The sequence below is a fragment of the Solanum pennellii genome, chromosome 6 (assembly GCF_001406875.1).
Source record: "Solanum pennellii chromosome 6, SPENNV200".
Lineage (NCBI taxonomy): Eukaryota > Viridiplantae > Streptophyta > Magnoliopsida > Solanales > Solanaceae > Solanum > Solanum pennellii.
The window spans coordinates 334,488-343,360 of NC_028642.1; positions in this window are offsets into that span (position 1 = coordinate 334,488).

Here is an 8,873-nt window from a genome sequence, read left to right on the forward strand (position 1 = left end):
TATATTTTCATAACAACATCCAATTAATTCTGAATTATTTAAGAATATGACAAAACACCAATGAATGTGATTGATAAGCTTTTTTAAAAAATTAAACGATACACTCCATTTATATGCTATTTATATGTTAGATTATTGAACCCAATTAAATTCAAACCAGTTAAGCACATGAAAAAAATGCATACCAATGAATTTATTTGATAATATAAGCGTTAAAACTAATTTAATGAGCAATCGATTCATCTGATTTTTATGTTCAGTCTATAATAAAAATATTGGAAAATATATATGCAGAGCCAAAATGCATGACTCGTAATTTTTTTTTAAATCAAATATTAACAAGATCTTAATATATTGTGGTTAAATTTTTAATATTATAAGAAAATAACAAAATTGTTGAAAATAATTTATCATATTTCTTTAAAATGATTAAATTCTTAGATAATGCATAATTTATTTTTTGAAGGATCCTGTATAGATGTACCTTAACAAATTTTTATATTATCGTATATTTCTGAGAAGTCCACAAAAATTAAATAGCAAGAAAAATAAAAAAAAGTTAAAATAATGAAAAATTTCACCTAGTTTGAATTTCAAGAACAAAAAATATCGTATAAATTGACGGATACAATATGTATTTATATAGGTATTTATAGATGCTTTCCAATTTTATTTTTTTTTTAATTTCATGAAATTAGTATCAAACTTATGTAATTGTTTGTCAAGAACATTGATGATCTTTTCGTAATATTTTCTTTCTGAAATTAGTATAAAAATTTATGCTATTTTTTTCCCCCAAATTTCGTAAGAAATCATATATAAAATATGAGTTTTAATAATTTACTTTTAATTTTTTAAAATTTATAAATTTTAATTACACTTACAAAAAGAAAAAATGTTATAATAAAATAAAATAAAATTGTAATTAATTATATTTTGTAAATCAACAAATAATTTTATCTAACTATTTTTAGTAATATAAATAATAATTTTAAGATGGAAAATAATATCAAAATGTTAGAAATAGAATGAATATTTTCTTTTTTGAATTTCATATTTTCAAAATTATATAAGTATGAAAGTAGAGAAATTTGGAATATTAATTTTTGAAAAGAAAAGTCCAAAAAAAGAAGTAAAAAAAAAAATAAGAAAGAGAAAAAATTGTTTAAAGAATAGAGAACAAAAAAATTGGGTCATTTTCTAAAATGGAACCCAATACTTCCACATGACACAATATAAATGGAGTCTTACAAGTATAGTCAGTCACCTTTTGTACAGTGTGAACTGAAAAGTAATAATTATAAGTTAGACTTTTTTGAAGTGATTTTACTTTTAAAGAGTAGTAATTTTACTTTTGAGGATAATTTGGATACAAGAAATAAATGAACTTACTCAATCAGCCTTAGCTTTCGAGAGAAATTCTCAAAATATCTCAAATTATCTCAAATTTGTTGTTCATGTCAAAATAGTGTCTTGCCAAATAGACATTAGCTTTTATAGACATTAGCTTTTGTTTATATAAATTCAATATATTTATATGCTCGACTCCTTAATCTTTTATAGACATTAGCTTAGCGGATTCACGTTAACTCAGATCAACCTTTTACACCTTGGCAAAGTATATTGTGCCCTTTTGATGGAGATTATACATCAAACTTCATATAGTATCTCACATGGTTACATGTCAGTTTTAGTGCTCCCACACTTCAGTCTTTCATTTATTGCATAACCTAGTAATTAGTTATATCATTACAATATTTGCTAGAATTTTGTGCTATTTACTTGACCAATGTCTCAATATGACTTTATAACCAGCATGTCAATTATCATTATGCATATCCTACTTAGTCATTCAATGTACTAACTGCATACTTTCTACCTATATTATTTGATAATATAGGCTCAAACATTCCCACTTGGCTTGTGGTTAGTACAAATTCAACTAACATAGTAACAACTTTTGATGAGTCTCCATTATTCGAGGATGACCTCTATCTTTACTTCAATGTTAGTCTTTAAATTTCAAAAAGTTAGAGTCAGTTAGGGGTTTGTCTTAGGAACTCGTCTTAGTAGAGCCTTTTAGACAGTTAGTTTACATTTACAAAAATCTCTACTCTCTTCTATTCTCGAATACATTGAGCATAGGGATGTATCCGAGAATAGGAGAGTGTAGGGATCTTTGTAATTTTTTCAAAGCGAAAATTGTGCATTATAACACACTATTAATTCAAAATAAATGTTATAACTATATTTCATTTAATTTCAATTCGTAGCAAACTTCTTGTCATTCGTCTCTCTCCTCTCTCTAAAAGTTGGCTACTCACTCTCTTTTTTTTTCCAGTCATCTCTCCCCGACCTCTCTCACTTTATACAAACACAAATGTATAGTTTGTGTTTGTATTTGTATAAGAAGACAGTATATACAAATACATATACATATCTCTCCGTCTTATACACTTATAATTATACAAATACATGTATCTTCATTCTATACACTTGTAAATATACAAATACAAATCTTCTTTTGCCAGTTCTGTTTTGTCTTTCTCTCTCTCGCTTTGTACAAACACAAATTTCACAAAATACATTGCATAATTTATATTTGTATGAAGCGAGAGAGAGATCTGATATACAAATACAAATATTTGAACTTGATTCAATTAGCGTTTTTGGATCAAATGTATATTTTTTGCTTATTTTTCTTTAAAAACACCGAGAACACATGAAGAACATAAACAACTCTTAAATTTTCAACATCTTCAATTCTTCACTAAATCATCTCAAATTCTGTCTACATCATTAACTTTTTAAAAAAAAACGGAAATTCTCACATCATCTGTAGAGTTCAAATAATTCACCCATATTTAAAAAATATATTCCAAAAAACAAAAATCGATCCCAAAATTTCAAAATTTTCTTTGATTCTTTTTTTTTTTTTTTGTAGTTTTTTACACTAGATCTTTGTTGACTCTATTTTGAGTTTATGTTCAAAATTACAAATGGTTTAAAGTTGTGGAGAATCTACCATTAAAGAAGGCATAATACATATATTGAACCCTAAACTTAGGTTCAAATTTTAACTCTGACTTCCAACTTTCATAATGCACGAACAGACACTTTAATTATCCAACTTTTAAGTAAATAAACACATGAGTCCTACATGACACAATACACGTAGGACACCATGTAGGACAAGAAATGACATGTAGGACATGTGTATCTGTTTGTTCAACTTTATACAAGTTTAAGTGTCTACTAGTGCACATTCAAAGTTGAAGGACATAAATTTGATTCGATGTCAAGTTAAAGGGCATATTTATGTACTATGTCATTAAAGAATGTTGAAGTTTGAAACTTTGAAAAAATTTCAATTGGGTCTAGTTGAGTTAGGTTGAATTTGATCTCAAAAGAAATTGAGTTTTGGTATCTAGCTCGGAGTGAAACTACTCTTGAAATTTGAGGTGAATTCGTGAAGAATTGAATAAGTTTGAATTTTGGGAATTGTTAATGTTCTTATGTGTTTTTGGTGTTCTTGTTGTTCTAAAGGTATGTAGAAGCAAAAAATATACATTTGATCCAAATATCTGTCTTCGTGTATGCAATGTGATATATTCTGCAAGAGTTTTACATTCACCTGAATTAAGTTAGATTTTTTTACATTCATATCTCAAATGGATGCTAAATTCGTTCAAAACTGTTTCAAAGATTTCTTATATTATCCAAAACAGTATGTGAGTTTCGTTTTTCTGCTTTCAACAAAAAATGTAAACCTTGTGTGAAAAGTTCAATGGATTATTCTTAAAGATACATTAGATGAAAGAATTTCAGTTATGTGTGTTCTATTTATATTATATAAAATTAGCCAAGGTGATATGAATTTTGACTTTGGATTAAAAATGCCTTAGAGGAAAAAGCAGTTTCACTTTTTCTTTGTAAAAGAAATTTTTCAACAACAAAATAATATTATTTAAGGAGGTTGTCGTTGCCATTTAAAAGGTGTAGGGGTATTATTTCCCACCCTTAAAGATTAAGGAGGTAAAATAAATTTAATTATTTTTAAAATAATGATATGTTTTGGATTAGTTTATGAGCAACTCCACTGCTCTATTGAACACAAGTGTGTTTGGTACGAGGGAGAAATATTTTCGGGCAAAATAAGTGATTATCTTACTTATTTTATGTTGTTTGATTAGTAAGACAAATGTATTGTTTCAAGAGAATTTAGGTATAATTTCCATAAATATATAACACTATATCTGAATCCCCACCCTTTGACATGGACCCGGGTGGGGAGTTCAGAGTTGGATACTAGATGAGGGTGAGGAGTTTGGCTCCTAGTTAGATTCAGGGTTGAGAGTCCTGAATAAATCAGGATTTTGACCTCGACTCAGGATCCGACTCTCAACCTTGAGCTAGGATCCAACTCTTGACCCGAGACTCAAATTTCGATCATGACCCAATAAAAATCTACTCCTAACCTCAACACATGATTCGACACTCGACCCTGACCCAAGGCTCAACCCCAACCACGATTAAGGTCAAGAATCAGATCACTAGTAGTGGTTGGATCTCAGCACTCGAGTCAGAGATTTGGGTTTCGAATTGAGATTGATAGTCAATTCCAAGTTAGAGATCGATCCAGGTCTAGTTGTGAGTTTTGAGATATGTTTTTCTTACATTATAAAGAAAAGTCATTTTTTTCAAATCCAAAGAAAATAAATTCATTCAAAAATATTTAAGCTAATCAAACATTAAAAAAATTGAAAAATATTTTCCTCGTACGAAACACCACCTAGATGTAACAAGTTGACAAACATGGAGTAGCAAAATATCGCTATCATACTTAAATACACCAACAAGAATTACCTCAAACTCAATTATGTTTGGACGCGGTTATAACAACTTGGTCCATAGCGTGATGATATATATATATATATATATATACAGTTTTCTCAGAAAATTTGATCAATTCTAAAAAATTTATATTAGTTTTCGAGGTTTAATTTCACTTTTAATCACAAATTTTTATTTTTTCCCTCCAAATAAAATTAATGTTTAGAACCTTCCGGGTGGCTCAGTGATTTGATTGTGACTTCCATATTGGAGTTCGAAATTTCTTGCCAGCAAAAGTGCAGGATTTACTTTCTGGGTAAAATTCGTTGCACCGAACTTATCTAGTACTGATTACCTCTCGTGTGTTATTATAATGAAGCAAATAGCAATTGTTGATTTTCCTTGTCATGAAAAAAATATTCAGATACAACTTCAAATTTCAAAAATTATTTTTCAAATAACTCATTTTTGTTCAAATTTTAATAGAATGTATGAACAAAATGCTGGGTTATTAAAGTATAACATGGTCCATTAGGCTTAAAATTTCCGAGTGGAAAAAGTCTCATGTCATAACAAAATATATGCTTTGAAGTGGTCTAATACTTCACGTGTCAAATTATACTATAGTATTAGACCAAATAAATTTATATTATAGCTAATACACATCAAACCATGCTGTATTACATAATTATATAATTAATAGTAGAAGAATTAATATATGACTCCTCGTATAGTTAGTTAGGGCTACACCATACTGACCACAAGTTAGGACTAAGAATATATTGAAATACTAATGAAAATAGTATACTAGTACATTTTAAGTTCAAGAATTTTGAATTATCTAAAAAGAATACTATAAACATTATTTTCCTATCCATCCAAAGAAAGTATTCAACAATAAAATAATGATGTATCGTATAAAATTTTGACTCTTAATTATACATATTACAAGGGTAACATATTAGTAATTATTAGATTGTTATTGGATAGTGTATCAACTAACCTCTAATCTTTATGGTATTTTTTGCGATGACGCATCTTACAGAATGGATGATTTTTAAGCAGTAACAAGATCAAATGTTCTTTAAAGCAAAATAGATAATTATAAAAAAGTACATTGATTTTCATGGTTTTACAACTTTAGCAGAGTTGGGACTAATAAAGGAAAATTATATAATTACTCATGTATATTATGACAAATATTTAATGAGGCTAATATATCTAGAATAAAAATGTAAATATAGTAACTCTTAATGGGTTAACGGTTTACCCGATAAAGAAATTGAACGATCTACTCCCACATCAATAAGGAGTTAATTATAAAATTTTAATCCGCTCCTTAACTGTTTATTCGTTAACTCAATACCAACAAGTCAATGTTGTGATTGACTTATCAGTTACAGTTCGATTTTGAACATTCCTAATTTCCAATAGTTTAAGAGTATTTAGCATTTTTTGTTATTTTTATTAGAGAAGTAGCAATTATCTTAAATAATATGGCTTAATAATATAACGATTTACTTTTCGTATAAATTAAAAACTTTCTCCATCATGTTTTTATACATTAAAAACCAAAAATGGATCTAAAAACCCATACTATAAAGGACTATTTCACACCAATCTTACAAGAAACTCTCTTCATTTTAATTTGATTTCTAGAATATTACTTTTAAAGGATTTTTGACACACTCCAAGTCTAATTTTCACACATTTGTACTATTAATGACTGCCTAAAATAAGATGATTCTCAAATTGACAGCCATAATGCAACAAACAGATTACCTTTTTAGAAAGTTATTTATGTCAATCTGAACATTGGATGAGATTTTATTTATTTTTTTAAAAAAAGAAGTTATTTACATTGGAAAAAAACAATAGTAGAATCCAAAAATATATTGATCAAAGTAATTGATTTCAGTGTGAATTCAAATTTCAATTTCCAAATATATGTTACTACTAGCTTTTGATCAAGGTATTGGATAAGATTTTATCCAAATTTTATCTTTAATATTAAAATTTTATCTTCGATTTTATATTTAATCATGAAATTTAATTTTAAAAATCTGATCTTCGAATATTTTGATGTTCCTAAAAGCTAGTCTAACTTTCACTCATGGGAAAAGCAACCTTACGCAAAGGGTGGCTCGGTACACACTCTTCAACAGAAAATTATGTGGTGTAAATAGGTTATAAAACGTTTATTATAATGAATGTTTGTTTAATTTTGCACACCCTTAATACAATCGAGAAGAAAATTTCGACTCCCTTTATTTAATTCCTGGCTCCACTATTACTTTCACTTAGAAAATTTCAAATCTTTTCAAAATAAAATGCATGTCCAAACACAACGTCAAGTTTCAAAAATCACGACTTCAATAACTCAAAATTTTAAGTTTCAACTTCAGAATCTATGATCAAACGGAAGCGTAATATTTGAAAACATTTGCTAAAAAAATAAAAATAAAATTATTTTGACATTTTTAACATCTTGATTCCGCGTTAATATTGATAACATCATGATTCTTTGACCTAGTTTCCAAACCTCCATACTATGAGTAGCATAGCAAAAACAATGCAATTTTATTGGCATTTGGCTTCACATGACAACAAATTTTGCCTTTTTTTAGACATAAGATAGGTCAAATTGGAATTGTCATACTTATTTTCCTTAAATATTTATCTTAGCGAGTTAAAAGAGCATTGTATAATCTTCATAAAAGTGCAATTGGGTCGGCAATCTCCTCAACCATTAAATCCAAATTATATTCTTATTGTCCAAAGAAAAAATATAATAATAATAATAATATATTTTGTATAATTTTATAAATGAGTTTCAAGGATATGAGGTCAATGTAGATATCATATTTTTTTTATAAATGAGTTTCAAGGATATGAGGTCAATGTAGATATCATATTTTTTTTAATTTTCATGTGATAAAAAAACTGTTCTCAATATCTACTGCGATGAAAATATTTTTCTGAACCGTCTAAAAAGATACAAGAATTAAATTATTGAAGAGGGGGAAAATACTAATTAGTAAAATTGTAACGATATCCAAAGAAGAAATAATAATAATAATAATAATAATAATAATAATAATAATAATAATAATAATAATATGATGATGATGATAAAATAATATTAACATAGTAACCCAAAATTTATTTTAGCTACAAAAAATATATAATGTAAAAAATATAATTAAAGTTATTTTTTCATAAAGATAAATTTTCCTTTTAGAAAGAATGGTTAGATGTTGAGATTGAGGACTCATTTGGTCATAAATTTTGAAAGTATTTGTTAAAAAAAAAAAATTGGTCAAATATCAGTTTGGCCATTAATGTTGAAATATTTCTTTGGAGACTTGTTTTGAAATATCAAAATCTGTTTCAAACTTACTTTTGCGCTAGCATATAATTATAGGTTTCGTTCTAAATTTTAAAACTAGCTTAAAACTTTTATATTTTATATTTTATATTTTAAAAATATATATGTATTACGTACTTCAAATTTGTTTTGTTTGATTTGTACGAATTTTATTTAATTTGTATAATTTTTGCTTCATTTCAAATTTCTAAGCCTTCGTCGATATATAAGGTCACTCATCTCCAACATTGAATAATATTTGCTTGTAACATATAATTTTGTCTTTAGATTTGTAAATATTTGTCAACTTATGAGTTCTTTCACATCCAACATTGAATATATTTGCTTGTAGTAATATATAATTATTTTTTTCAGATTTGTAAATTCTTGCTAATATATGAGATCTCTGTCATTGTTAACTATTTATTTATTTATTTATACTAATGGATATATGTAATTAATTATAATTTAACAAATTATAGTAGCTAGTAATTGTATTATTAGAAATTTTATTGAAATGTCACGTTATGATTATACAATATTATCTAATTCATTATAAAAATGATGATTCGAATGAAGGCTTTTATATAATTTGGAATTAGCAAGTATAATTTCTTAATGGTATACTTTTATGATTTTTAAAATTTATGGGTACAAGTCATGTTACATGTCT